Here is a 23,000-nt window from a genome sequence, read left to right on the forward strand (position 1 = left end):
TAATTGGAAGTCGTTTTTAAAGAATTTCATGAAGGACTGGGCTTTGCATAGGAGTAACATTTATACTGGAAACTGTTAACATTTTTAAAGCTTTTCATTTTTGAAAGCTATCATCTATAAACACACCTACTTGAAGGATTCAGGAGCTGGAAAAGCAAAAGGTCTGTGAGTGTATGGGGGTGATTTTATTTGGCGTACACTGGTGTCTTCCTTTAAAGTAAACAAATACAGTTACTGTATATATTTACTGCAGTAGGGGTAGCTTCTGGATGCTCTAGGCTTCCCCGATCCTCTGGGACCCATCCAGTGCCGGGCAGGAGCAGCATGGAGCCGCTTGGGTATGGATAAAAAAAGCCATGCTACTGCGCAGGTTTGGGCCAAATGTTGCACCTGTGCAGTGTGGCCATGCTCGTACACTGAGGAGATTGCTGCAAGCAATTTTTTGACTTTAGTATTGAAGATTGTTTAGAGAGTCCTAGTGCAGCGCAGGAGCAACGTAGGGAGACCTACTGAGGGCAAGTATCTAACTTTTATTTTTCAGGTTTTGTTTTCACTCTTTTAACAAATGTGACTTAACCACCCTGGCGTTCTATTAAGATCGCCAGGGCGGCTGCGGGAGGGTTTTTTTTAAATAAAAAAAAAACTATTTCATGCAGCCAACTGAAAGTTGGCTGCATGAAAGCCCACTAGATGGCGCTCCGGAGGCGTTCTTCCGATCGCCTCCGGCAGCCAGAAGTAACACGGAAGGCCGCAATGAGCAGCCTTCCGTGTTTGGCTTCTCCTGTCGCCATGGCGACGAGCGGAGTGACGTCATGGACGTCAGCCGACGTCCTGACGTCAGCCGCCTCCGATCCAGCCCTTAGCGCTGGCCGGAACTATTTGTTCCGGCTGCGCAGGGCTCAGGCGGCTGGGGGACCCTCTTTCGCCGCTGCTCGCGGCGGATCGCCGCAGAGCGGCGGCGATCGGGCAGCACACGCGGCTGGCAAAGTGCTGGCTGCGTGTGCTGCTCTTTATTTCATCCAAATCGGCCCAGCAGGGCCTGAGCGGCAGCCATCGGCGGTGATGGACGAGCTGAGCTCGTCCATACCGCTAAGATGGTTAAAGAGACTCTGAAGTCTCCTAAAATTGCACTTTTTATTTAACAGTTGTCTTCAGCATTATAGCACAAGCTAAAACGCCGCATCCCCGTGGCAGATCGCTACATTTAAACCCCCCAAATACCGGGGCAAACATCCACGACTTTCATGGAGTCGTGGAATTTGCTGTTCGGGAAGCAGCTCTGCCTCCATTCACGTCAATCCCCGCGGATCGCCGCCTCTCCCCTGCCCCTCTCAGTGAATGAAGATTGAGAGGGGCTGGGAGAGGCAGTGATCAGCGGGAATTGACTCGAGTAGAGTAAGTCTACAGCCCAAAGCTCTGCCTCCACAAGGAAGCGCTTCCCGCATCTTGCCCGGGGGGGGGTTAAACGTAGAGTCTCTTTAAGTTCACCTACCGTCTCCTTCCTCAAATATGATAAAGTAAGCCCAAATTAGAGAAGCAACACATGCCTGGTTTGTATAAAGCTAAGTACACACTTGAGTTAAAAGCCTTTGGAAAAGATCACAGACCAATTTTACCACCCTCCATGTAGTATAAGAGCCATACCTAGACAGTCTATTCTATTGAGCTGAACTCCCCATCAGATATAAATCTTTGCAAAGTACTGTACAAAAGATGCTGTACACATGCAAAAGATAAGTATCTTCAAAATGCATTCATACTCTGATATCTGCAGATCTTATACACACCTTGTTTAATAGACATTCATCTGAAGATCCAGTGTTCTCCCCAGGCTCTTTTAGCCAGGTGCTCCACCCGGCTAATTTGGGTGAGCACCCGGCTGTCATCGGCTCATTTCCTCCTATGCTGTAAGCAGAGTTGCTCCAACCTTGCATTCCCCCCTCGCACCCCACCCGGCTACCTTTTCATGCCACCCGGCTAAAAAAAAATAATTCTGGGGTGAACACTGAGATCCATCCTATCTGATCTGCAGATCAATGTCTGTTAAACGAGGTGTGTATGAGATCTGCAGATATCATAGACTATGAGTGCATTATGCAGGAACTGATCTTTTGTAGATACTGATTTTTTGGCATGTGTACAGCATCTTGCAAAGATTCTTATCTGGTGGGAGTACACAGCTTAAAGCAGATCCGAGATGAACAACTAACTTTAACAAGTAACTTGTCTATATATATTTAAAGTTTAGATAGTTTACAGGGCATATCAAGCGGCAAACAGCTTCAAAAGTTTGTGATTAGTTATTCAGGTGATACAATGAGGGCAGCCATGTTCTGTGTGTCACATGCTGAGGGCTAGAGATGCTATCAGCTTGTCTGTGTGTAAATTCAGTCCCCTCTCCTCCTTCCTCCGAAATCAATGGCTAGTAACCACCTCTTCCTGCCCAGACTGAGCTCCCATAAGCCCTTGCTACAGTGCCAAGGCACAAAAGGAGCTGTGGGCGAGGCTTGTTTAGTTTATAGGAAATTAGAGTATTACAACAAAAAAGTATTTGGCTTGAAGAATGCCCTATAAACTATATGAAAGGAACACAATTCTGCAATGAGTAAAAGTTTATCTCGGATCCACTTTAACCACCCTGGTGGTATTGACGAGCTCAGCTCGTCCAGGAAAAACTTGCTGAAAGCGGTATTGACGAGCTGAGCTCTTCAATACTGCCAGGGAGATTTCTTGTTTCTCTGCCCCGCCGGCTGCACTTTTCCCTCATCAGAGGGATTCCCCAGGATGGCTGGATGCCTGTCAGCACGCTGTGGGTAGCGATCTGTGCTACCCACAGCGTGCAGAACTAGCATCCAGCCACCCTGGGGAATCCCTGTGCAGCCATCGGAGCAGAGAATGTGCTCAGCAGCGTGCGGGATTCCCCTTCTGTGCTGCGGGTGGCTGGTGCGGGGATCCCCTCTGTGCGGGGGGAGGGTGTCCCCTTTTGTGCTGGCTGGTAGTGGCCGGTACGGGAGGGGGCATCCCCGTAATGTGCGTGCGGGTGACCCTGTAGTGTGTGGGGGGGGGGGTATCCCCCCATGGGGCTGGTCTTGGCCGGTCGGGGACACCCCCTTCTGTGCGGGGGGGGGAGGTGGGTGTCCCCTTCTATGAGAGCTGTGGGTGGCCTCTCCCTCCTCCCTCTCTGTCCCCCGTGCCCCCCTCACCCCCGATCCTGTGCCCCCCCCCCCCCATCCCGTGTCTCCCCCCTGTCAGTCAGAAGCCCTGCTTTACTCACCTGAGGGCTTTCTCCTGCGCTGGCCGAGATGCACACCCTCCATCTCCATCGCCGAAGTCCCGGTCTCTGTAATTACAGTACGCGGCTTGGTGACTACGCGGCTTGGTGACGTCACCAAGCCGCGTACAGTAATTAGAGAACACGAGACTTCGCGATGGAGGAGGAAGTGCGCCGCTTCCGCCGCAGGAGCAAGCCCTCAGGTGAGTAGATCAGGGCTTCTGACGGGGGAGACACAGGATTGGGGGGGGGGGGGGGCACGGGGGATCGGAAGGGATGGGGGGAAGAGGAGGGAGAGGCCACCCACAGCCCTCATAGATGGGGACACCCACCTCCCCCCCACCACAGAAGGGGGTGTCCCCGACCGACCATGACTAGCCCCCATAGAAGGGGATACCCCACACACACACAGAAGGGCCACCCAGCCACCTGCACGCACAGTATGGGGATCCCCCACAGAGGGGATCCCCACCGGCCACTACCAGCCAGCACAGAAGGGGAGCCCCCCCACAGAAGGGACACCCGGCCAGAGTCAGGGGGCAATGGGGGGGGGGCAGAGGCACCCGCAAACCTGGCTCCCTATACATATGACTCCCTACACCTGGCTGCACATCTGTCTCCTATACACCTGGCTGCACATCTGTCTTCTATACACCTGGCAAACATCTTGCTCCCTATATACCTGGCAAAACATCTGGCTAAACTATTCCTGGCTAATACATCTGGCTAACTACACCTGGCTGCACATCTGGCTATACATCTGGCTAACTATACCTGGCTATAAATCTGGCTAACTATACCTGGCTATACATCTGGCTAACTATACCTGGCTATACATCTGGTTAACTACACCTGGCTATACATCTGGCTAACTATACCTGGCTGCACATCTGGCTAACTACACCTGGCTGCACATCTGGCTATACATCTGGGTCTTATACTCACCATTGGCATGCTGATCCCTCGTCGCGTACCTCTGATAGCTTCCCCAGTGCCTTCTTCCATGTCCCTTGGCGGATTTTGCTTCTCCCTTGGAGATCACATGTCCCCCGTCGATCGGCGTTGATGGAACCAGTGTCACACAGCATCATCAAAATCTCGCAGCAAACACTTTTTTTTTAAATTTAACTCAATACAATAACCTGTATTGAATTCAATATAAAAAAAAAAGATTGCAAAAAAAAAAATTGGTTGAAAATTATGGGAAATTAATTGAACCACTTTTTGCACGGAAATCCTGGGGAAATAGAACACCAGGGTGGTTAATATAAAAGACTGTGTAGGTATGCTCTCATACTACATGGAAGGTGGTAAAATTGGCCTGTGATCTTTCCTTTTCCAAAGACTTATTACAAGTGTGTGCTTAGCTTAACTGCAATACTCCTACCATAATAGTTTTGTGGGGTTTTTTTCATGCAGAACTTCATGAATGTGGAATTACTTTGTCACAGTACATCTTGAGGCTGGAGGAAGAGGCCAGCTGCACACAGGAGCCAGGCAGAGGGAGATTATTCACTACTGCTCCTGGGAATTTTGTCCATAGACCTAAATTATGAGGTCCCTGTATAAAGACATCAGGAATGTGTTTGGATTAAGAGTAGGAGTGATTATAGAGATGCAAATTTTTCCAAGACAAATTGTTTTATCTCTAAAGGGGCCCATACACTTAACGATTTTCCCTCTGATATGATTTCCGTCCGAAATCGATCGGTCCGTGCGGAAGATTTCGATCGCCGGCGGGTCGGGAGTCCGTCAATAGCAGCGTTCGAATGACCGACGCTAGCAGCAATACATTACCTGCTCCGCTGGCGCATGTCCCCACTGTCAACGATGTTCCTTCGCTGGGCTCCGGCAGGCTACACTACTGTTTAAACTTCCCCCGGCAGGAAGTAAAGTAAAGCTGGAGCCGAGTGCGGAGAAGGCAGCGGAGACTGGGGGACTCGCGCCAGCCGGATCAGGTAATGTATGTGGGGGGGGGGGGGGGTGGCTGGTGCGGCAGCAGCTCCACAGATTGTGAATCGGTTTCATAGTGAAATTGATTAAAAATCTGTTTGCAGTAAAGGCAGCCATACGATCCCTCTCTGATCAGATTCGATCAGAGAGGGATCTATCTGTTGGTCGATCTGATGGCAAATCGACCAGTGTATAGCCACCTTCAGCTGAAGGCGATTTGCAACAGGAATTTCAGCTATGCAAAAAAGGGATCTGTTGCAACACAAAGCTGCGAGTGCTGATGCCTAAGGGCCTGAGCCCACTAACACAGTTGTGCGCAGTTGTGTCCGCATTTCAGCATCTGTAACATTGATGTTTTGCTGAACAGCGGACACAACTGCATTAGTGGGCTCAGGCCCTAATTGATTAACGTGCCTTTAGTTGCTGAGTGTTCAGATAAGCTGCCAACAGGTGGACTCCATCCCAAACACAGTCAATACAATGCAGGATAGGCCCACATACAAATACACTCCAAACTCCTCTCTTGCCGGCTATCTTCCTCTACCTTGCTGTCACCTCCAGCCTCACAGGTGGGAAGATATAAACAAGAGGGACACCCTCAGTGCCAAGCAAGCTTCTATTTTAGTTTCAAACGTTAAAATCATCCACAGTGAATTTGGCAAGAATCACTTACATCTGCGGGTCCTAAAACCATTTAGGGCCCTTTGGCAGTACTCATTTCCTATTCATGTGGCACTCGTACAATTGCTGGACAGTAGAATGATGCCCACTCTCAGCACAACCGATTTTGGCTTTTGCCGGTCCCACGGTTTTATTTTATATTTAAAACTAGTTTTTAAGTTTTTACTTTTTCATTGTCTCTGCTCAAGGACACCTTCATTGAAGTATACCAGAGCTCAAATCTATGAAATATTGACCCTATTTATCTCTTTCCTGCTCTCAAAAGCCATTTACTAACAGGAAAGTGTTTTGTGGCTGTATCAGTGGGGGTTATGCTATAATCTGACCCAGTCTGACCTGGATAGAAACTGTCACTTGCATACTTGATGTTTAAAGGATACCACAACTGACATGTGGCATAATGAGATAGACATGGGTATGTACAGTGCCTAGCACACAAATAACTATGCTGTGTTCCTTTTTTTCTTTCTCTGCCTGAAATAGGTAAATATCAGGTATGTAAGTGGCTGACTCAGTCCTGACTCAGACAGGAAGTGATTACAGTGTGACCCTCACTGATAAGAATTTCCCCCTTTTTTATCTCTTTCTTGCTCTCAGAAGCCATTTTCTTCTAGGAAAGTGTTTTATAGTTGGAATTTCTTATCAGTGAAGGTCACACTGTAGTCACTTCCTGTCTGAGTCAGGACTGAGTCAGCCACTTACATACCTGATATTTACCTCTTTCAGGCAGAGAAAGAAAAAAAGGAACACAGCATAGTTATTTGTGTGCTAGGCACTGTACATACCCATGTCTATCTCATTATGCCACATGTCAGTTGTGGTATCCTTTAACTCTTTCAAGTAGAGAAAGAAAAAAAAATACAGCCTAGTTATTTGTGTGTTTGGCACTGTACTTACACATGTCTATCTCATCATGTCACCTCGGTTGTCCTTTAAGCCCATACAGTAGCTCTGTCCACTCCAGCCCAGCGCGCCAATTGCTCCTGACATCCAGTATCCGCATGAACTTCCTTCAGCTGCCGGCTCCCTTGCATTCCACTACCCCTTACTTCTGCATGTCATTTGCGATCCATTTGTGACATGCACGCATATGCGCATAGCCACTTGCAAGTGTGGGCAGCCGTATTGCACTCCAGGAATCTGTTGTGGCCATGTGGCAAAATTATATAATTACATACTTTACAGAAAATGTGAACTTACAAACATGTCTGCACACCCTTTTGCAAATGATGTTGAGATGAAAATTCAATATCAGGTTCATAATAGAATCCGTGACTCAAAGAATAAAGTGTGCTCCTCCCCGTTAGTTAACGTATAATTACACTACAAGTTTGACAATTTGGGTCTCAAATGGAGCCAAAATGCTGTTTTGCTTGTCAAAAAAGCATAATTCTTGTACAAAATTCTTCAGGTTCATATAGATAAAGGATTCACATGCTGAGTCCCAAGTAGGCCAGATGGAGGTGGTTAGTTCCTCAATGAGTTTCTTCAAAACGCACAGCCTAGTCAGGCTGCGGGAAATGGCCTAGGTTAGACTGCCTTTGTATAAAAAAAATACAAAGTGGGGTAAAATTGAAAACTGGTGTTTGTTGTCTAGTGGCCATCCAGTGTTCTGGCTGTCCGGTCGCAAAGGGACTGTTCCCACTGAGCTGAAGGAGTCCTAGACAAGCCATTCAGGGGTAAGGATAAACCCCCCCCCCCCCCCCAAAGCATTGTGTGTGCATGCTTAGCTCCACTATTTTCTTTTTTTTTTAGGGGACATGGATGGTTGTCCTGGGGAGGATCATGCTCCAGAGGTGGTTTGAGCAGCACGTGAGCTTGAAAGATGCCAATCAATATCAATCCTTGCACTCAAAGCAACTGGGGTTATTGACCTGTAAATATAGGGAACGCACACACACATACATGCATCCTGCAACTGCAGGGTGGCCTCTTGAGAGCGTCCCAGTGGCTGCAGCTCTTGAGCGCTTTGAGTCCGACAGGAGAAAAGCGCTATTCAGTACAAATGTTCGGATTATTATTTTTCGGATTATTTTGTTTTGTGATTTTGTGTGTGCAGACAAACAGGAAATGCACTCTGACCCAGAACATAATGTCTTTGAAAAGAAAATGTGCTTGAAAAACGCTCACAAAATTGCCATTCAAATCACTTGAAAATGGAAATGGAAATTTTTTTAAAAACTATATAATTGCTTATGTGTGAACACTCACATAGGATTTCATTATGTAACTTCTACAGTGATTTTAGAATAGCTAGCGATTAAAAAAACCCTCAAAATGCTCATAGTGAGAGCCAGCCCTTAAACCATTGTAATAATGGGACCTTGCACTCAAAGCTTACACTAGCAGCAAAGCATAACACACACTCACACAATGCACAAACACCAAATGCAAACGTATACAAGAACATACCAAAAACGCAGCCAAAAATTAAAAATGCATAGTGCAGAAAATGCATGTTTTTTTTTGCACTGCCTAGTGTGCTCCTAGCCTAAGTGCTGTGCATCTATCTTTTTATTACTAATACTATAATTCTATTAGTATTGTCAATAGAATACCGATATACGGCTTGGTTCAGTGTTGCCAACTGTCAGTAAATTTACAGACTGTATAAATATGTAAATAAAGTGATTTATTTTCCCTGTCCTTGTGGTCCTTAAAGTATCCCTGAATCAGGGGAAGAACATGCTGGTTGTTGTCTTTAGGGTCCCTTCCATTCAGAGTCCCTGATGGTCTACAGGATCTTCTCAAAAAATGTGCATATTGTGATAAAGTTCATTATTTTCTGTAATGTACTGATAAACATTAGACTTTCATATATTTTAGATTCATTACACACAACTGAAGTAGTTCAAGCCTTTTATTGTTTTAATATTGATGATTTTGGCATACAGCTCATGAAAACCCAAATTTCCTATCTCAAAAAATTAGCATATTTCATCCGACCAATAAAAAAAAAGTGTTTTTAAAACAAAAAAGTCAACCTTCAAATAATTATGTTCAGTTATGCACTCAATACTTGGTCGGGAATCCTTTTGCAGAGATGACTGCTTCAATGCGGCGTGGCATGGAGGCAATCAGCCTGTGGCACTGCTCAGGTGTTATGGAGGCCCAGGATGCTTCGATAGCGGCCTTAAGCTCATCCAGAGTGTTGGGTCTTGCATCTCTCAACTTTCTCTTCACAATATCCCACAGATTCTCTATGGGGTTCAGGTCAGGAGAGTTGGCAGGCCAATTGAGCACAGTAATACCATGATCAGTAAACAATTTACCAGTGGTTTTTGGCACTGTGAGCAGGTGCCAGGTCGTGCTGAAAAATGAAATCTTCAACTCCATAGGAGGCATTAAGTGCTCCAAAATCTCCTGATAGCTAGCTGCGTTGACCCTGCCCTTGATAAAACACTAGCATCTGACATGGCACCCCAGGCCATCACTGATTGTGGGTACTGTTGACACTGGATTTCAGGCATTTTGGCATTTCCCTCACCCCAGTCTTCCTCCAGACTCTGGCACCTTGATTTCCGAATGACATGTAAAAGTAGCTTTCATCCGAAAAAAGTACTTTGGACCACTGAGCAACAGTCCAGTGCTGCTTCTCTGTAGCCCAGGTCAGGAGTTTCTGTCGCTTTTTCTGGTTCAAAAGTGGTTTCATGCTTCCATCTGCTAAAAAGCTTTATGGAGATGAAGATTTCATTTTTCAGCACGACCTGGCACCTGCTCACAGTGCCAAAACCACTGGTAAATGGTTTACTGATCATGGTATTACTGTGCTCAATTGGCCTGCCAACTCTCCTGACCTGAACCCCATAGAGAATCTGTGGGATATTGTGAAGAGGAAGTTGAGAGACGCAAGACCCAACACTCTGGATGAGCTTAAGGCTGTTATCGAAGCATCCTGGGCCTCCATAACACCTGAGCAGTGCCACAGGCTGATTGCCTCCATGCCACGCCACATTTAAGCAGTCATTTCTGCAAAAGGATTCCCGACCAAGTATTGAGTGCATAACTGAACATAATTCTTTGAAGGTTGACTTTTTTTGTTTTAAAAACACTTTTCTTTTATTGCTCGGATGAAATATGCTAATTTTTTGAGATAGGAAATGTGGGTTTTCATGAGCTGTATGCCAAAATCATCAATATTAAAACAATAAAAGGCTTGAACTACTTCAGGTGTGTGTATTTGAATCTAAAATATATGAAAGACTAATGTTTATCAGTACATTACAGAAAATAATGAACTTTATCACAATATGCTAATTTTTTGAGAAGATCCTGTAAGTATTCGACTGGCTTTCTCCATTCTGTAAGTTCCCCCCAATGGTGGCGAGTGATTCAGAACTTTGCAGACACAAGTTCCAAAACCATACATGCACAACTAAATGTAGTGCTCATCCACAAAACTAACATGGGTAGTTCTGAATCAATCAAAGCCACTCGGGGGAGCTTCTGGGAGGCTGGAGAATGATGAGGACCAGGCATGGGGAACGAGAGGGACAGCAAGGCAATGAGCAGCACCAGGAGCTATGGATGACATAATCTAGCCCACCATGGGTTTTGTTCAATATTTTTTTTCCCTGTTTTAGGGGTATTTTAAAGGAAACCTGAATGCAGAAGCATATAGTGGCTGCCATATTAACAGTTTAGGCTTTTAAACAATAGCAGCTGCCAGTCAGTCCTGCTCCTTCACTGCGTTAATGTCTGAATCATACACCTGAAGATACACCGCATGCAGCAGGTAGAGATGGCCCGAACTGTTTGCTTGCAGAAGTTCGAACCGCAAACTTTTGCGGAAGTTCGATTCGCCCCCATAGTGCATCATTAGGGTCAACTTTGACCCTCTACATCACAGTCAGCAGGCACACTGTAGTCAATCAGGCTACACTCCCTCCTGGAGCCCCCCCCCCCCCCCCCCATTATAAAAGGCAGGCAGCATCAGCCTTTTCACTCGTGTGCCTGCAGTAATTAGAGAAGTCTCCCTGCTGCAGAGAGCTATAGGGAAAGCTTAGTTAGGATCTTGTAGGCTTGTTAGCTTGCTCCTTGCTGATTCTTATTGCTAAAAAAAAAGCACCCCCTCAGCAGCTCTTTTGAGAGCTAATGTTGTTCCTGTGATCTATTTCTTTTTTTGTGTGTGTGTGTGTGTGTGTGGCCCACTTGCATTATATACAGCCCTGTCAGTCAGTCGCAGCTGGCCTTGGGCACCTTAATTCCTACTGTGTGTGCCACTGCCAGGCCCAGCACATTCAGTGACTACCTGTGTGTGTGACAGGCAGCTGCACATTTGTTATATGGACAAAACAAAAGGCAGAGGCAGGGAGCTCTTGTAATATTAGCCTCCTTTTTTTACCCATATACAGTATCACACAACATACTGTATTTTGGATAGGTTGTAACTATAGTAACAGCCACAAGAGGGCGCTCCACACATTTTTACTTCAGCTATGCGTTCCAACAGTGGAGCGCAGCGTACCGACAGTGCAATGAACGTGGCTTGATAGCGGGAGTGTGTGACGTGCAGTGTGTGACTCTTGCACTTCCTAGTTGGATGTAGGTTAGCTGCTTTCGTTCCGGGCCAGACGTGGACGCTGTGGCGGCTCGTGGGGAGATGAGAAGAGTGACTGTAGCACACTTCTGTCAGGCGCTTCTTTCACTCCTTTCGTTATCACCATCATTGTGACTCTACAGCTGGCTTTCTCGTTGTTCTTCACCTTGTCATTGACATGTTCCTGTAGGAATACACCCATATCTTGCAGCCTGTTGGGGACTCACGTGCAGTGAGTACATTTCTCCTAATCATTATGTAATGGCAGCTTGAAAAATGCTGTTCTCTATGTCACAGGATCTCTCTTTGTAGATATGTACTGTGCTTGTTTCTCTCTTTAGTTCTTATGTCACTTGGATTTCATTCATAGGCATATGCATTTTTTTCACTGCTACCTTGTTTTCAGTGCTGGTATGTTTGTAGTACAGTTCATGTTTCCTGGTGGAGTGTGTAAAGGTGACCATACACGTATAGATTTGCAGCAGATTCGACCATCAGATAATTTCTGTCATATGCCTGTCAAAGTGAATCTGACAGGAATCTATCTGATGTGTGCCACACACTAGGAACAGATTTCTAATAAATTTCAGAATTAAATCTATTGGAAATCTATCTAAATGCATTATTCGACCATTAGATCCAATGCAACTCTATGGGCCATGGATCTGCTACCAGCAGCAGATCGACCTAGACTTTCCATCCTGTCAGATAGGTCAAATCCATCAAAATCGGCCACAAATCCATTGATATCGATTCTATAGAATCGATTGCTAAAATCGACCAGTGTATGGGCCCCTTTAGGGTTTGGGACCAATTTTTGTGTTTTTGTTATGTACACTTTTCTCAAGTTTCAAACTCAAGTGATGCAGGCCTCACCATTTTATGTGGCTTGTGAGAGCTTGAAATGTGCATGGTAGCATCTGATGTTTCTATAGAGAAGGTGGACTTGAGCTGATATATGGATGGGCACATAATTATTTGCCTTCTGCACATGCATGCCCTGCCTATAGTTACATAGTTATTTGGGTTGAAAAAAGACATACGTCCATTGAGTTCAACCAGAAAATAAATGTACCATTGTGATTGGGTATAGGACAGGACTACAGTTGATGTTAATGCAGGCCAGGTGTTTACAAGATCTGTATCTTTGCCTTTCCCATCTATTCCTCTGAAAGTTGCAAGCAAGTGTCCTTTTTATGCAAAATAGCTGGTAGGAGTGGCAAACAGAAGCAGTAAATTTTGGTGCTAGTCTACATTAGGGGACCCAGCAGGAAACCTCATAGGGAGCAGTTCTCTAATCATGGTACCCTCTTACAGCTCAAAGCGTTGTAATTGGCCAAATAATGTGGTCTTATTATTGCTACAACCTAGCAGTGCGAGAGAGTGCCATTCACCCAATCATGTTGGGTCCCCTAAAGAAGACTAGTAGAGATTGATGTTTTGCAATAGTTAGGTAATTTGGCTGCTACCAATTTGGGCTGTGGAGGGACCAATAACTGAGTGTGTTGTGATGGAGATAAACTATTGTCCAAGTGTTAGCCCTAAGGGCGGGTTCACACTACAAGAGCTTTTTAAACGCTAGTGATTTTAAAAGCTCTTGCTAATGCAATGCTATGGGGGATTTTTACAAAATCACATCGCTCCAGTGAAAACACACACATAGGATAACATTATCAAGAGCTTTTAAAATCACAAATCGCTCAGAAAAACTCTTGTAGTGTGAACGATCCCTAAGGCTATGTTGACATTATAAATCGCTGTTGAAAGCGCTAAGTGATTTATTGTTTTTTGACGTTGGTCAGGAAGTGAACTCTTTCACCCGGAAATAAATAAATACAATGTATTTATTCATAGACGCGCTCGGGAAATCGCTATACAAAGCGCTTTTTTTTTTTTCTGTGGAGTCGGTACAAAAATCATCCGACTCTCACTCCGACTCTGGGTACCGAAAATGAGGCCGACTCCTTAGTCTAATACTTACCAGGGCTGTGGATTTGGTACAAAAATACTCCGACTCCTCAGTTTATGAAACCTTCGACTCCTGCTACCCAAAATTGCTCTGACTCCAACTACGACTCCATAGCAGCCCTACATTTTCAAGTGCTTTGCGATTTCCCTATACCTTCCATTGAGCCAAAGCACTCCGAAAATGGTACAGGCAGCACTTTGCTGAGCAAGCGAACCGCTCATATGTGAACACTCTCGTAGGGAATCATTGTACAAGTGCTTTTAGGGCGACTTCTAAAATCGCCAGTGCTTAAAAATGCAAACGCTCATAGTGTGAACACACTCTAAGTGTGTGTTAGGGGGGTTGTTAGTGTTAGGAGTAGGTTGCAGCCAGTTAGTGTTAGGAGTAGGTAGTAGAGAGTTGGTAGAGAGGAAGGTTGGGTACAGTGAAAGTGGTATATCTGTAAAATCAGACGAAACTGGGCACCGCTATAGCACTGATGCTATAGTACCTCTTGCAAGGGTAATTCGGGGATCCGGCGATCACCAGACCCCAAATTGCTTCTCCCTACGCCCCTCACCCTAGTGAGAGAACACGTTGCTAATCTGTAAAGCCTCAGCAATGCAGTATCTGGTACTGATCCCCGCTGGGCGGAATGCCTTGCACGTGAATGCAAGGCTGTACTGTTGCATCTCTCCTGTGCAGATAGAAACTTTCTTTCATTTTTAGGGAAAATACAGATCTGTGAATATTGCTAGTCCTTGCTTTTCTTATCTACTCAATCTCCTATTGCAAAGGTCACTCCACTTCAGGCAGGATATATGATGTGTAAGTTGTGTTCACATGCGTGATACTTGCACAGTCATAGACTGTAGCTGAACGTGAAGTGCTGCATGTTCTGTATTTTTATGTGTGAGTTGATAGGTGGTAATATACTTAGTTTTTTTTTTTTGTTTTTTTTTTTTGCTGCAACCTGTAGTGTAGCAAATGAATATCACCGGGACTGTTTTTTTGTGTGGTTATTGTATTGCCCTTTTTATATAGTCTTGCCTTGTGACCCTGTGTAATTCATGCAGGGCTGGGGAGTCGGAGTCGTGGAGTCGGAGTCGGGGGAATTTTGGGTGCCTGGAGTCGGGAGTCGGGAAAAAATGCACTGACTCCGACTCCTAATGAATTTGTAACTGTAATTAAAATAGAAAATATGATAAAATGTTCTATTTCTCAGATAATAGTCATTAAAAATAACGTATATATACAGTAATAGCTGTGCTTAGTCCACAAAAATGAAATAAACCAATCAAAATTAGTTACTTGTGCTGCTTCAATAAAGCAGTCCCCGTATTTTTAAGGCCAGATATACATATCTGATTGTGACTGTATATATGATGTGTACACAGGAATCTCTTATATATGTTACGGCCAGAACCCGAAGTTTGGCCACTTCGGGTTCTGGCCGGCCAATGCGCGAAGTGGCCGCTGCGCTGCAGCCAATGTTAGAAATGGATTGATTCCTCTGAGGTTAATGTATCTTCTGCGCCGCAGCGGCCAAACGTATAACAACTTCGTTAATTTATTGCAATTCAGCCGGCGGCAATGTAACAATTCAAGCCGCCGGCTTTTTCTCTGCCTCTCTCTCCTTCTCCCCCCCGCCTCTCTCTCCTCCTCCCCCCCCCCCCCCCCCCTCCTCTCTCGCTCTTCTATGGGCAGCCGGCGGGGACACGCGTGTCCCCCCTCCGGAGTCGTCCACTCTGCTGCCCTGGCGCCACGAACGACTCTCGGGGACACGCATGTCCCCGCCGGCTGCCCATAAGAGGAGAGAGAGAGGCAGAAAAAAAAGCCGGCGGCTTGAATTGTTACATTGCCGCCGGCTGAATTGCAATAAATTAACGAAGTTGTTATACGTTTGGCCGCTGCGCTGCGGCGCAGAAGATACATTAACCTCAGAGGAATCAATCCATTTCTAACATTGGCCGCAGCGCACCGGCCACTTCGCGCATTGGCCGACCAGAACTAGAAGTGGCCAAACTTCGGGTTCTGGCCGTAACATATATACTAAATAACATCTATGCTGTAAGAATAAAGCCTGATGTGTAGCCGTATCACTAATAGAGATGGTCAATGAGATGCTAATAATTCTGCATTGATGCTGATTTATGCAAATGTATGCACTCTCTTTGCTCATGAAATCAAATAATTTGATACGTTGTTAAAATTTGGTTTGGTGACTGCAAATTAAAGGGTACCTGAGACGGTAAAAGTAAAGTTTTATACATACCTGGGGCTTCCTCCAGCCCCCTTCAGGCCAATCAGTCCCTTGCTGTCCTCCACCACCTGGATCTTCTGCTATGAGTCCTGGTAATTCAGCCAATCAGCGCAGTCCAGCCACGTGCCGCTCCCACAGCCAGGAACATTCCGCACCTGCGCAATAGGTGTAGTATGCTCCTGGCGGCGGATTGTGTGCATGCGCACTACGCCCGACTGGCTCAAATACCTGGATTCATAGCAGAAGATCCAGGTGGCGGAGGAGGACAACGAGGGACTGATTATCCTGAAGGCGGCTGGTGGAAGCCCCAGTTATGTATTAAACTTTAATTTCATCTGTCTCAGGTTTACTTTGTCACACAGTAGTACTATACTCTACATATGCACTCCACACAGAGTTGCAGGGAATCCACTGAGAATGTTGTGCACATTGAACACAGAGGTGTTGTCTGTCACCCATAAACCTTGTTCAGATTGTGCATGAAGAATGTGTAATAGAGGAAGAATCTCCTCATTCCCCTGCAGAGTACCTGCACATCATTCTTACATGCACCCACACTTACATTGCCTAGGGCCTGATAGATGTTCTTTGTTCCAGTTTGTACCTTTTAGAAGTACTCTTACCAAGGACTAGTTTTAGTCTAAAGAGAATAAATATAGTAGTCTACATATCCTTCTCACTTCAGTTGTCTTGTAAAATTCCTAAGCAGTGGCAGTTAAGAGACGAATTTCACGTTACATACTTTTAATCAACAAAATTGTAATATGCAAATTAGAGGAGTCGGAGTCGGTGGAATCCTAAACTGAGGAGTCGGTGGATTTTTGGACCGACTCCACAGCCCTGAATTCATGTGTCATTTTTTCAGTTATTAGGTATGGTCAGTGAGATGCTAGTAATTCTGGCTTGCATGCTAATTGTATGCAGCTTGGAATTAGGCCAATCCAATGCGCTTCCTGTTAATTCTGATTTGCCAGATTCTAAGCTGCATACTTGCTGTGTATTAATCGAACAAAGTGTTTGTTCGATTAATACACAGCAAGGGCTAGTGCACATCGAGCGGCTTTTTCAGCGTTTCTACATCCGCTTGCGGCTGCGGATACGCTTGGTCAATGTATCTCAATGGGGTGGGTCACACCAGAGCGGGAGGCGTTTTGCAGAAACGCATACTCCCGGGGTGAGGCATTTTTTGGATTGTGGATGCGTTTCTGCCTCAATGTTAAGTATAGGAAAAACGCAAACCGCTCTGAAAAACGGCAGTTCAGAGCGGTTTTGCAGGCGTTTTTGTTACAGAAGCTGTTCAGTAACAGCTTTACTGTAACAATATCTGAAATCTACTACACCAAAACCGCAACACAAAACCGCAAAATGCTAGCTGAAACGCTACAGAAGAATAACAAAAAGCGTTTAAAAATCTGCTAGCATTTTGCGGATCTGCTAGCGGATTTTGGTGTGCACCAGGCCCAAGTTTTGCAGAGCCAGTGGTGTGCCGTCTCTTTTTTTTGTTTTGATGGTATAGGAGCTGTATGAGCAATCCAGCTGAGGCAAGGCACCGGCAAGTGTTCAGGTAACCTGAGACCTGAAAACCGTATTTCCATACACCAGTCCTTTGCATCTAAGCTGCATACATTGGAGTTATTATGGTTTAGGTGAGCCAGTGAGAAAGTCCATAGGGAACAGTTCTTCAATCACAACAACTTCTATGGCCTAGATTCATAAAGCATTCCCGCATGCGGGAATGCTGAAAACGGCACACTTTAAGGACCACACAGCAGAATCTTTATTCATAAAGGCTTTTTCCGCATGAAAAGCCGACTTTCGCGAGCAGAGTGATAAATCACTGCCTTGCGCGGTGATTATCATAGCAAAAGTAACAAGTAGTCAATTCATAAAGATTAGAGGTAAGCGGTATGCGGACGGGTATTACCGCTACCTCTGATGTGGCGAGAAGCGTGCGGAATACATTGCAGTGAATGGGACAGACCGCCCAAGCAGCTGCAGAGAGAACACCGCACGGAGGGATTCCGCCTGCTTCTCCTGTTTCCGCATGTCTCCCGACAGCCTAACGCCTGCCTACAGCGGAATATCTCCGCACGCCTGTCACATCTAGCTACATTTTTATGAATTACCACCCTGAAGGCGGAAATACCGACAGCGGTGTTTCCCCGCTCGACTTTCCCCGCTCGACAGCACTTTTATGAATCGAGGCCTATAACGTGAAGCATTTTAATTGGACAAATTTTTGTGAGCGTATTATTACTACAACCTATCTGAAACCTAGACATTCCAGATGGTGCTGTCCACCCAATCACATTAACGGAATTTATTGACTTTTCGCTGGGTCACCTAAACCATACTAGCTCCTATACATTTTGCATTAAAGGAAATCTTAAGCCAAAATTAAAAAGGAGTTTAACTTACCTGGGGCTTCTAGCAGCCCCCTGCACTCATCCCATCCCCACGTCCATCCTAGTCCCTCCGGCCAGCAGCCTCCTCACAGCGCGCTCCTGTGGCCAGGAGCATTCTGCTCAAGTGTAGTATGCGAATATTGCTACTGCGCATGCGTAGTGTGCTCTCTGCCACGGGAGCGCGATAAAGGTGCTCAGGGCACAGTAGCTGCTGACTGGGGGCACCAGCTTGGGGGTGGGGGCACTACTGGCCGGAGGGACTAGGACGGACGTCGTGGGCACAGGATGAGCCCAGGGGGCTACTAGAAGCCCCAGGTAAGTTAAACCCCTTTTTTTTAATTTTTTTTTTTTTATGTTTTAAGTAACCCTTTAAATTTACATACAAATTAAATTTCCATGTTTCCATGTGGGTCAGTTTGCATATGCTTTCAGAGTGAACCAGCCCTTAGGGCTTAATGTGTTTTATTTAGTACGGCTATGTGTACACTGACAGCGGTTAAAAATGCATCCTTTTCGTGTTTGGTCCACAATGCACACAAAAAGGCATGCAGCAGTGTGTTGAGAAAAATCAGTTAAAAAAAACTTTCAGTTAAAGGGAATTTGAAGTGAAGCTAAACTTTATAATATAAGGATTTGTATGTGTAATACCGCTAAGAAATAAATCATTAGCAGCAGAGATATGAGTCTTTTTCCAGAAGAGGAAGAGTTAAAAACTCCAGTTGTTATCTATGTCAAAGAGCCACTGATCTCTCCACGACTTTCAAAGTCGCAGAGAGATCTGTCTTCTGAAGCTTATTATCTCATGTATCTCACTGTATTTTTTTTCTGCAGAGTAAAGTTCAAAAGTTCACTAGACTGCTCTGTGAAATCATTTAGAATGCTAAGAGGCTGGAACCCACTACAAAACGCTATCGTTAATGGCAATCGCTAGCGTTTTGTATGAGCAGTTTGTAAGCGAATTCATGAACGTTTAGGGAGCGATTTTAGAAAATGTAATCAATTTGCCAGCGGTTGTGTAGCGATTAGCATTTTAAAGTCTGATTGGTCCTTTCAATTATTTTAAATTTTGTTACTGTGCACATTAACGTTAAAACGCTAGCAAAATCGCTCCGTGCAAGTTTTGATGAACGATTACGGCAGTGATTATATACTTTAGGGAAATCGCTAGTGATTTCTCACGCTCCCTAAACGCTCAAAAATCGCTCTACTGGGTTCCAGCCCTCAGTTGTGCATTGTGCAAAGCTGACTGCAACTGATCAGATCCAGCAGCATTAGGCCTGAAACCCACTAGGAGCGATTTTCTGAGCGCTTTGCGATTTAAAAGCTCTTGCTAATGTAATGCTATGGGTGGGATCCCACTTGAGTGATGTGATTTTATAAAAATCCCCCATAGCGTTGCATTAGCAAGAGCTTTTTCAAATCACTAGCAATTAGAAATTGCTCCTAGTGGGTTTCTGGCCTTCCTTTAGAAGTACTTTCACACTGTATCCATTGCATCACAACAGACAATAATAATTGTACAGCAGCACAATATAATTATATTTTACTGGTATGGCCACATCTGTGCTAATAGCACTGCAGTGTGGCGGGTTCTGGTGAAATGAGAAGCATCATGCTGTGCATTAAAACCTCCCTAGTGGTAACCCCAAGTCAGACTCTGAGCGGAAATCCGCAGCTCTGAGCAGTGATCCCGAGTTGGGTCCATCGGAGGTGTGGAATGTGCAGGGCAGCATCAGATCTATCAAGCGGTATGATTTTTAGGGTCTGAAAGCTTGTGAGGAAATTGCACCGCTTTTGGAAAAAGAATCTGGAAACAATCATACCGCCAGGGAGGTTAACCAGACAATATGTGTGCTGTCAGTTGTGCTGTAAGTATGTATATTGGACTGTATGCGCTGCATTGTACGTGAAACGCACAGTGTGACTTTTCTATGCGGTTGCAATCCTGTTCGTTAGTGTGCATAATTCGACAATAACCTTAGGCATGGATTTTTTTTAATATTGAAATATATTAGTAAAACGGGCACTAGGTCTTGGCTGCTACCACCCGCAATGTGCGCACAGACCTGTCCCCCTTGCCCATCCTCCACCGATGTCCGAAGTATATGCACACAGGGAGATGTTGCTTGCTTGGCAGTTGGAAAAAGCTGTTCTTTCCCACAATGCAATGAGGTTCTCAGAAAACACTCACTCACACACTCACTACATTTTGGTGGCACGTTACAACAGAACTTTACCCTGTGCCATGTAGCCGAATAGGTACAGTTGAAGGCTGCTGCAATGTACATGTCAGATACAATAGGTCTCCTGCCTGTTATGCATGTCTGCAGAAGCCTGGAAGCTTTATTGTCCGATCTTGTATATTTTTACATAAGCATCATTAGGAGATGCCAGAGAAATCATTAGTGGTTGGTGAGTGCATGAGTCTCTGCAGTGTCAGAGGCACTCTGCTGTGCTTGGGTATGCAGTCACAGTATAACTCTTATCTAGTTACTCTGTAAACACAGCCAGAGAGTTATATACAGGCACAGATGTGTGGGACATTTGTTACCAGGGAACGACACCTCTTGTGACTTTCCTTCCAGAGGACAACCAGTGACAGCTTATGCAGACTAGTAAACATCCCCTGTGCTGGGACTTTACAGTACTACAAGTCACTTCCAACCTTTACAGTAGTCATTCATTTATTTTTCTTAAATGTGTTTATTGTGAAACTAGTGAGTACCTTGCTGTTATAATAAATCCAGTAGCTATAATGGTGGGTGGGAGGATTGCTGCCCTCATGATGATCATTCATGCAGAAATGGCACATTTTGTATAGAACAAGTCATGTGAGTGTAGTAGGTGCAAGGTGATCTATTCCTTAGGTCATAGTTGAAAGAGTAACACCATGGGCTTATTTGACATTGTGTAGAGAACAGCAGTGTGCAGCTAACAGCCCTTCTTGCTAAATCTTGTGCACTAAACTTTTCAAGAAACCTGTCAGGTTTAAAAAACAAACTTAAAGTGGACCTCAACTCTTGCACTATACAGAAGGAAAACCGAGAGAAATGCACCCTGTATGTATTTAGAGAATTTTTAGCCTGTTGAATTCCCCCCCCCCCCCCTCCAATATGTGCCTAATAATAATAAAAAGTTGTCTTTTGATCTCTCAGCTGTGTTGGCTGACTGCCATGGCAGAGAGGCTAATTGAAGTAGTTACACTGCAAATTTATTGCTGGGTTTGAATTAGCAGTAACAAAGAAAATTGTTATTTAAAGGACTACTGTACGGGGGGGAAATGATTTGAACTTAACAAGGGCTTCTAATGGTCCCCCACAGACGTCCTGTGCCCACGCAGCCAGTATGGTCTGTGCCTGCGCAAGTACGCTCCTGGTGACTTCAGCGGGAGCGAGGACACGGCAATGCAGGCGCAGTGGTTTTCAGACTTTAAAGTCTGAAATTCCAGAAGTGAGCCGGAGCATCGGTGAGCGGCTGCGCGGGCACAGGGTGTATGCGGGGGACCATTAACAGCCCCGGGTAAGTTCAACTCATTTTCCCCCGACCCGCTTACAGTATTCCTTTAAAGATTATGGTGTTGTGAATATTTTAGATCAGAGAGGAAGGTCTGTGTTCAGATCCGCTTTAACTGATCGAAAACTGATAAATGAACTTTTTTGGGACAAAGTAACTTTCTTATTAGTGATGTGCATTGTTCTCAGCACCCATCTCCAGCTTTTACGTTTTATGGTACCTTTAACGCCTCTGTTTTCAATATAATGTATTTTCCATGTTTTAAAGAATGTTACATAAATTAATTTAATCACTTTTCAAAGCTCAGGGATTTATAAACTACTGTATATTAAAATGTTCCTTCTAGTATAACTAAAAAAAGCACAGAGGAACACTCGTATTGCTAAGTTATAGCTACCTGGTACATCGTCTGTGTAGAGAATCTTCTCTGGAGCTGGTTTCAGCTGATTCTGGTGCGTAGCTCCACCCCCTTGCACAAGATGGCAGCACCCCTTCTCTCGGGCAGCATGTGTATACCTACTTGTGTTTTTTTTTTTTGTTAGAGCAGAGGTACACTTTAAGACAGTATCTGCAAAATTCCTGACCAGGAATCTAATAAACTACCCTGCACTTAACAGACAAAAGACACTGAGTTACTTACCGGTAACGTCTTTTCCAGGAGTCGGAAGGACAGCAACCCAGATGAGATTACCCTTCCACCTACTATTGGACAGGAAGAGGTTAATCCATGGAACCAGGCAGGGTGTATATATATATCTGCCCCTACCAGACATACCTCAGAAATAACAAAGATATCATAAATACTGCTTCAACAAACTTTATTTACAAATACAAATAACCCACTTAGGGCGGGTAGTAAGGGTGCTGTCCTTCCGACTCCTGGAAAAGACGTTACCGGTAAGTAACTCAGTGTCTTTCCCAGGGTCGTCTCCAGGACAGCAACCCAGATGAGAATCAAAGATTACATAGCATTAGGGTGGGACCACAGCATGAAGAACTCTCCTTCCAAAGGTCAAGTCCCTCCTAGAATCTAAATCCAGCTTATAATGTTTTACAAAAGTATTTCTATTAGACCAAGTAGCTGCCCTGCAAATTTGATCAATCGATACTCCAGCCTTCTCCGCCCAAGAGGCGGAAATGGATCGAGTCGAGTGAGCTCTAACAATACTCGGTATTTCCTTGCCCTGAGATTGGTAAGCTAGAACGATAGCCTGTCTAATCCATCTTGCGATGGTAGCCTTAGAGGCCTGACCACCTCTATTGATACCTGAAAAAAGAACAAACAATGCCTGAGATTTCCTCCAAGGTTTTGTAACCTCCAAGTACTTGATAACACAACGTCTAACATCAAGACAGTGCAACCGTCTCTCTTTATCATTAGGTGGCTCATTACAAAATGATGGTAGATATATCTCCTGAGACCTGTG

The 23,000-nt window shown here is 45.0% G+C and overlaps 1 protein-coding gene across 1 annotated transcript in view; it reads left to right on the forward strand.

Annotated features, from left to right (window-relative positions):
* The first annotated feature begins 11,407 nt into the window (after nucleotides 1-11,407).
* The window catches only part of MFN1 (mitofusin 1), a 65,967-nt gene continuing 54,374 nt past the window's right edge, over nucleotides 11,408-23,000 (forward strand). Inside the window, exon 1 of the mRNA XM_068281059.1 lies at nucleotides 11,408-11,676. The gene's annotated coding sequence lies outside the window, so the exon portion shown is untranslated. The remainder of the gene's footprint in view (nucleotides 11,677-23,000) is intronic.

This window comes from Hyperolius riggenbachi, chromosome 4 (genome assembly GCF_040937935.1).
Source record: "Hyperolius riggenbachi isolate aHypRig1 chromosome 4, aHypRig1.pri, whole genome shotgun sequence".
Lineage (NCBI taxonomy): Eukaryota > Metazoa > Chordata > Amphibia > Anura > Hyperoliidae > Hyperolius > Hyperolius riggenbachi.